This window comes from Etheostoma cragini, chromosome 12, assembly GCF_013103735.1.
Source record: "Etheostoma cragini isolate CJK2018 chromosome 12, CSU_Ecrag_1.0, whole genome shotgun sequence".
Lineage (NCBI taxonomy): Eukaryota > Metazoa > Chordata > Actinopteri > Perciformes > Percidae > Etheostoma > Etheostoma cragini.
Window position 1 is genome coordinate 1604064 of NC_048418.1, and position 7907 is coordinate 1611970.

The window sequence follows — 7907 nt, forward strand, 5'->3', positions numbered from 1 at the left end:
CCCCCCCCCCCCCCCCCCCCGGAATTTATGCCTATGTGCATGATGTGTATGTAGTACATTGTCATTTGTGTTGTTGCTAATATTGTGGTATTATTTGTATATTGTATTCTACATCGCAAATAGTACTAATAATAGCACAACTGTGTTTTCACCCAGAGTGGCAGAAATGCACGCACCGGTCCTGTTGTTATTGAGATAAAATAATATAGAGGACATCTTATAAAAATAAGTCCCTTTTAATTTGAAATCTGTGAAGCTGACTGTGTGGAACTGATCGGGATCAGGCACATAGACTCTTCTTATTAAATGTGAATCATATCTGCACCGCGGATCATTGCATTATTTCCCTCTCCAACATTAGGACATATCATTGCATTGCCACAAGTTTCATGACAAGAGTCATCAGCCTGAATCACACATGAGTGTGTTTCATCCCTACATCTTCAGATACCAAAGATCAACCAAGAAGCAACTCCTTAAAACATATTAGACTCATGAAATCTTTCTTTTAAACCCTTTGGTCCAGAGAACTCGCTAACATTCAGACCGGTTCTCGTCTTGTTTCTGGTGTGAAGCCTCCCAGGTCAGTCAGGTCGGGATGGTAACCATGAGCGTACGCTGTTAGACTTCGCTGTAATTTCTACAGTTACTTACCACAAAATTGCCAGTAAAATACCATACATTTCTATTCTGGTTAATTACTGTAATAAACATTGCATCATGGGTATTAACATTTCATTTACAGTGATTTACTGTATATCTTGAATTTGCGGCACTGACATGCAGAGGTTTCCAGCTCACATATTTCAGGAAATGTGGAGATGTTGTGAAAGTGAGATCTGACGCCGAGTAAGATGAAACCAGCTGAGAGGTGCTGTGGGGGGGGGGGGGGGGGGGGGGGGGGGGGGGGGGGGGGGGGGGGGGGGGGGGGGGGGGGGGGGGCGTGTTGCAGCTCGCTGCTTCAGGCACAAGGGTTGCCGTTTTCTGACAATTAGCTGGCATTAGTTTACAGCCCTGTTTGGCCACGTTTTATTGGCATTGTGGGTAATGAGAGACACATGTCCCTCTTTAAATGTTTAAGCTGGTTGGAGTTTGTGAAGAAAGCTTCATGTAAGCAGTGGCTTCGCTTCTATTGTTTTAGACACTCGTTAACATTCACATTCTCATTATGAGACTTCTTAGTTTACTTGAATCATCGTTTTAATACGCGGCTCTGAATCCAGACGCCTCGACGGATCCACGTGAGGAAACCCAATCCAGAGAAACCGAGACTCATCAGTGTTCACTTCATTTCAACTTTATTTATAGTATACTTTCATATTAACAGTTATCTTCAGACACTTTACACATAGAGTAGGTCTAGACCAAGACCCAACAGGTCTAGTAGTTCCCTCCAGAGCAAGCAACAGTGTGACAGTGGCGAGGAAAAACTTCCTTTAGGAAGAAACCTGGGACAGACCCAGACCCAGACCCAGACCCGGACCCAGGTTATTGGGGTTGGGGTTGAGATGAATCATGGCAATAACAGTCACAGTAAAAGATAATGGAACAGTGACTAAAACAGTAGTATTTTGTAGTTTATGGCAATCATTGTTCAAGGACAGATGCCTGTGATTTGAGACAAAAATGAAACTGCGCTGGAACCACGCAGGAACTCATAGTGCACCTTAAAATGAACATTTATCAATTCATGCATGGTTTTTGCATGGCATTGCATGTGGTTTTTAACCCTTGTGTTGTCTTCCCGTCGACCTGCAACTTTGTGTTGTTCCGGGTTGAAATGTCAACATTTTGTTGTAATTTTTCTACAATTTTCTCATTGTTTTTTGTCAATTTCATTCCTACGTTTTTGTCACTTTAACGCTTTTTTAATTATGCTTTAGTCAATTTTTTAACTTTTTTTTTTGTCGCTTTTCCCAATGTTTTTGATGTTTTTTTTGTCCTTTTCTCCCTATTTTTTTTGTCGCTTTTTCAGCGTATAAAAAAATTATGTTTTTGTTGATTTTTTTCCTGCATTTTTGTATTTTTTTTTCAACATTTTGTCACTTTTGTCATAATTCTGATATATATGAAGTTTTTGTAAACGGGTCATATTGGACCCGGGGACAACAGGAGGGTTAATGAATAATCAACCCAAAACAAGATGTGTTTGGATATTACAGCGCCGCTTCTTCTCTGACTCCTGCTGACCTCAGACCAGTGAGACTTTCCCTTTTAAACTTTCACCCCCTCCAAGTTGTTAATCAGCTGTTAATTGTTGCCCTCGAGCAAGGCACTAAACTCCCAGCCGCGCCAGAGGAGCTGCAGCAGAGTGCCGCTCTGCAGACCTTCTCTTACACCAGACTAGATTGCAAAGTATTTAAATTATAATTGCGTTATCGTTTTATCTATAAAATGTCCGGATGTACTGTTTATTTTTCACTAACTCGATAAACTAAAAACCTTTTAACGGCCAGGTTTTGATCTGGTAAAGTGTGCGTTTTTGATACCTAAAGTTAGATTCTGGAAGGAGGAGCGCTTTAAGACTGAGGCAAAGTCCAGCTGCCACAGGACGTGGTCTGGTTTACAATGAGTCTCACACACACACACACACACACACACACACACACACTTACACACACCCTCATTGGTCCCCCCTATAACACCAAAGCCATCTCAGAGCAGACCGTAATAAAACATGTAACATGGCAGCACCCCCACCTATACAGCAAACGATTGTGTGTGTGTGTGTGTGTGTGTGTGTGTGTAGGTGCGCTTGTGCGTGTCTGTGTCCTCGTTTTACTACATTTGTGGGGTCCAGAAAGCGGGAGTCCAGTATACAGTGACTTGAGAAAGTTTACACACTAATCCTTTACCATATCTACAGATTGGCATAATGTCGATGACAAGTCCCCAAAAAGATAGTGATACGCACCGTGTGTGTGTGTGTGTGTGTGTGTGTGTGTGTGTGTGTGTGTGTGTGTTTGACAAAAGAAGAGCAATAAATCGCATGCTGGCACTTTTAGGCGAGGCAGGAAGCTTTCTTGTCGGATTTAGGGGATTGTGGGTAATCAGATCCAGGCGGAGGGAGGCGATCGAAAACGGGAGCTGGTGTTAAAGAAGAGGAGGACGAGGGAGGAGGAAGAAACAGCACTAATGCAAGGCATCTGCTCATTAATGCTCCTGAACGCAACTCTGCTTTTTCACCCATGCGGATACCTGCCTGCGTGCAGCCTCATGATTTTAATGGGCCCCCCCCCCCCCGTTGGGTTTATGCTGCAGACTTCAGCACACACTTTCTTTTTTACCCAAAACCGCCAACGAAGAAACTGGAAACACTTCAAACTTTCATTGCGCCCAGCGAAATGCCACCATGGCAGCTTTTCTTCTGGATAATAAAACCATAAACCGGAGATTCAGACAGAATCGGCATGCTTTTACGACCTAATAGTCTACGATTGGTCTGGGGCTGTTTTTCCTCGTTCGGGTTAAAGGTATTTTAGACAACAGTGTTTTACCAAAGTTTGTGTCAACAGTTTGTGTTTGCCCCTTCCCATTTTCAACATGACAAAGCTAGCTCCATAAAGAAGTGGTTTTCCCAGTTTGGTGTGGAAGAACTCTACTGGTCTGCACAAAGCTCCGACCTCCACCTGATCCAGTAGGGCTGGGCGATGTGGAGAAATTCAAATATCACCACATGTTTGACCAAATACCTCGATATCAATACCGCAACGATATTGTAGTGTTTACTATTGGTGCTTTCACAAAATATTTACACAATGAGATTTTTGATATATTAAACATCAGTAATGTAGATATAAAAACTAAGTGGGTAAAGGCTAATAATAGAACAGCTACAACAGTCTGGTAAGGTCAGGAAATGACATCACTTTACTGTAATGCAGCCTTTAAAACCAGGAGAAGACCCCACTCATGCCATATCACGATATCCCAAATCTAAGACGATATCTGGTCTCATATCTCGATATCCATATAATAACGATCTATTGCCCACCTTGAGACGCTGGGGTGGCTTTTGGTTATTGTATTTTAAGGAATGAAGCTTTTTGCTCACTGGTTTTGTGTTGCTGAGCCTTTGCGTTTTTGAATTACACTTTTTTAGTGTGGTATTTAACCATTTTCTAAAGTTATATTATACATGTTCACTGCAAGGCAACTTTATTTACATAAAACATTTCATACAGAGGGTAAATTCAACGTAGTAAGCAGAGGAATATGGCGTCACCCTAACCCTCTTCCACTGTTATCTTCCATGTCTTTTAAAGGTGTCCCGCCACATGTATTTCGTTGTTTAGCAGTCTTCCATTTACAGTTTAAATGGGTCACATGCTCATACATGCTGAGTTAACAGGAGACGTCCAAGGCTGCAACACAACAAGCACAACAAACCAATTCTTGAACTGATGATTGGATTCAAACATTTTCCAAATGATTTCAATAAATAATGACTCCATTGGAATTGGAATTTTTTGAAAGGATCCCAAGTTGGATCTGGTCCTCGATACCCAATCCCATTTATAAAACACCGGGAGACGCATTCATTTACAGATATTAGGATCCTTGGGGTTGATCTGGTTTCGACTGGCTGCCGTTGTGTCCAAAACAGTCCGGATTTGACTACATTACAAAGCTTTAAGGGTGTAATCCTGCACAGCCGACAGCCCTGGGTCCAGCCGTTCGTCCCTGACCTCCTGACCCCAGAGGCGGGTGTGAGGGTAACTTCTCGACTCTCCAGCCTTGTTAATTACTCCGGCATCTCTGGGTCACAGAAGCCCCTCCGCAAAGCCCTGTGAAAACATACCTGAGCGCTGGGCTCGGGGGACTAGGCAGGCTTCGCCTGTGTTGTCTGCGATGTGAGTCAGGTTAACCCTTTTGGACTGTGACCAAAGGTAGGAATGCATCAGAGCAGCAGGAGGGAGAGCATGATGGGAAGGCAACAAACGTGTTAGTTTTCGGTGAGAAGAGCAGTTATTTAAACCTCAACTGTTCTCGGTTTGGGACTAAATGTCTGTATTTGTTATTCTGTCTTGTATTGCCTCGTAATGAATTAAAGGCATTCATGAGTCTCAGGGCCTAAAAGGGAAGTAGTTTGATGTTTTCTGTGTTCAGGAGGTCACAACGGGTTCTCGTGGTGGGTTGGACTGAACACTGAGTTTTAAAGTCTACAGTTAACTTAATTTTCTTCCCCAATGATCATGAAAATCAGGAAATGTGTTGTTGTTTTTTTTTTGTTTTTTTAAAGGTGCCCTGCCACACGTATTTCATTACTTTATGGTAATGTCTGACGTTCTAGCATTAACATTATGTGTGGGAAAAATACCTTGGTTACCATGTTTCAAGCCATTCTACAGTGGTATAGAAAGCCTGCAGGAAGACTCCATTTGTACCAGTTCTCATTAATATTCAACAAGCTAAGCTGCTTGACTCTGATTGGCTAACAGCTGGCAATGACAGCCTGGCTATCAGCATCTATTACCCAGCTCATGAATAGTAATGAGCTCAGGCAGCATGACGTCAGACTGACCAGCTGTTGTGATTGGTCTTATTTCTTTCCAGTAACTAGATCTGACAGAGGAGGTAGCAGCTCATCTTCACATTCACCACATAACACACACACACACACATGGACCTGACATGTTTAAAAACAATGCAAGGTAAAACGGTTTGGTGTTGCAGGGCACCTTTAAGATTATGTTTGGAGCTTTTTTCCCCTTTATTTGACAGTGGATACATAGGGAAGGGGAAGAGAAAGATAAAGCGAGGGGATGACACGCACCAAAGGGTTGCAGGTCGGACTCGATACGGGCCGCTGCAGAGGACTCACCCTACATGGGGCACACGCTCTTACTGGGTGAGCTAGAGGACGCCCCGGGAGATGTATTTCTTTAAATGAATGTAAAAGAACTTATACAACTCTGTCGCTCACATCAGACTTTCAGCGATGGGAGAAAAATGTGTATAAATGGGCTTATTGGCATGTCTTTAAACCAATCCCAATCCGTGGAACATGTACACGTTCAAAGGTTGTTTTAGTTGTGCAGCAGAAAACTCAGATAGGACAGATAGTCTAGCTAGCTGTCTGGATTTACCCTGCAGAGACCTGAGGACCAGGTAACCATAGTCCTCAGATTGGACAGATAGTCTAGCTAGCTGTCTGGATTTAACCTGCAGAGATCTGAGGACCAGGTAACCATAGTCCTCAGATTGGACAGATAGTCTAGCTAGCTGTCTGGATTTACCCTGCAGAGATCTGAGGACCAGGTAACCATAGTCCTCAGATTGGACAGATGGTCTTGCTAGCTGTCTGGATTTACCCTGCAGAGATCTGAGGACCAGGTAACCATAGTCCTCAGATTGGACAGATAGTCTTGCTAGCGGCCTGGATTGACCCTGCTTTTGTCTAAAGGTACATCTAGAATTTGTCAAGTGTTGTTGACAAAATCAAACCAAGGACTTTTACCCAGGAGAGCGGGATTCATGTCCCGCATGTGTCCTTAACCGTCCCGTTATTGCCGCGTGTCAGGGAACCGTAAGCCCATCCACGAGCTTTCCCTTTACCTAACGGCGTCTAAAGGGACGCCGATAGTCCCGACCAAGTGTGTGTTAATAACAACGACAAAGGCGCCTGACCAAGCGTCCACATTTTACAAGATGGGAGTGAGAAAGTGCTGGACTAATTCCCTTAAGTTTTAATATTCTGGCCGTGTAGCATGCAGAGTCTAGACTTGCATTCCAGTCCATCTTAACAAGTAATTCAATCCTAATCTTTAAATTGTCTTTTAAACAGACGTGTAGTTTGATGAGATCAGTTCCCCTTCTTTTTTCCCAGTATGCACATTCTCAGCTCTTTAGGACACTCAACACCAGATTACATTCTTTTTTTCATTCGTTGCGTTTCCCCGTTTGGTCTCAGTTTCTCCTCCCTGCTCAGAAACGTTTGTACTCTCTAACAGAGTCTGCCGCTTTGCTCCTTGGTACAAAAGACCTGGGTCAGGTCCAGAGCTGCAGAGGCAGTTTGTCTAACACACTCATGTCTCCCTCCTTCCTGCCTGGAGGGGGGTTACCTTGGGTGGTAACAGCATGTGGAGAGCCAGGGATTAGTACAAAGGCAGGGTGCTGTTTTGTATCTGTGTGTTTGTGTGTGTGTGTGTGTGTGTGTGTGTGTGTGTGTGTGTGTGTCCTAGTTTGGACAAGTCGGCATGCGGCCAGAGGTCTTTTAAATGAGTTACATTTTGCAGGTCCTTTTGGATTCGGCCATCTCTGTAGTCTAAGCTATTTAAATGAGTTACACACACCGAGCCCTTTAAAGTGGGATCCAATCCCTTTAAGAAGGTTTGACCCGCTGTGGGAGAGAGCCACTGGGGAGCTAACAGTAGCTAAGCTAACGCCTCAATAATGTCCTGCATGTTCTCGGACGTTAAAGATAATTATTCCAAGGTTTCATAATTAAAACGACAGTGACGTGTTGATGTTTTGAACATGCTGCAAACAGCAGCTTTCAAAGAAGCTGATGACCCCGAATCTTATCTCTGACTTCCTTTTCCCACGTAGGTTATCTAAAGCAGCCGTCCCGTCAGAACATCTGTCCACATGTGCGCCTCAGTCATGTCTCGAGCACGTCAGCCAGACGCCCTTAGAGTTTAGAGATCGTGCTACGCGGCTGATGCATGAAGTTCAAGTTCAACTTTATTTATATAACACATACAGCTAAAGCAAGCAGCGCTGCGTAACACGCTGTCCCAAAGACACAGGAGGAGGATAAATGAGGTTGGCTGTAATCACATATTCAGTACCAATTATACATATATCAATTTCATTTCTGGTTGCACGGTCTATATAAAAGAGACTTCAGATACAGTATTAGGGGACCACTAAGGTCTATATAAAGAGACTTCAGATACAGTATT

At 43.5% G+C, this 7907-nt stretch overlaps 1 protein-coding gene across 2 annotated transcripts in view; it reads left to right on the plus strand.

Annotated features, from left to right (window-relative positions):
* myo10 (myosin X) overlaps nt 1-7907 on the plus strand; it is a 136217-nt gene that overhangs the window by 70182 nt on the left and 58128 nt on the right. The window lies entirely within an intron of this gene.